Source organism: Empidonax traillii, unplaced genomic scaffold (genome assembly GCF_003031625.1).
Source record: "Empidonax traillii isolate 1590-97213 ecotype Southwest subspecies unplaced genomic scaffold, ASM303162v1 scaffold810:size284574, whole genome shotgun sequence".
NCBI classification, from domain to species: Eukaryota; Metazoa; Chordata; class Aves; order Passeriformes; family Tyrannidae; genus Empidonax; species Empidonax traillii.
Genome location: NW_020956003.1, coordinates 202,525 through 202,730, shown reverse-complemented (window position 1 = coordinate 202,730; position 206 = coordinate 202,525).

Below are 206 nucleotides of genomic sequence, written 5' to 3'. Positions count from 1 at the left end.
TTCCTCAGGAGTCATTATCAGAAAAAAAAAAAAAAAATGAGTGCACTCTCCTCGGTGCTTAAATCACAGCATTTGATTTAATGGATTGTCTCTCTGTTTCATTCCGGGGATTATCAAGCACAGTTGGGCAGCGTTAACCCTGTGTCAGAGTTTTTGTTTCTGTGCCACATAGTGATCGTACTTCAGTTCTTCAGAAGGTCACAGAT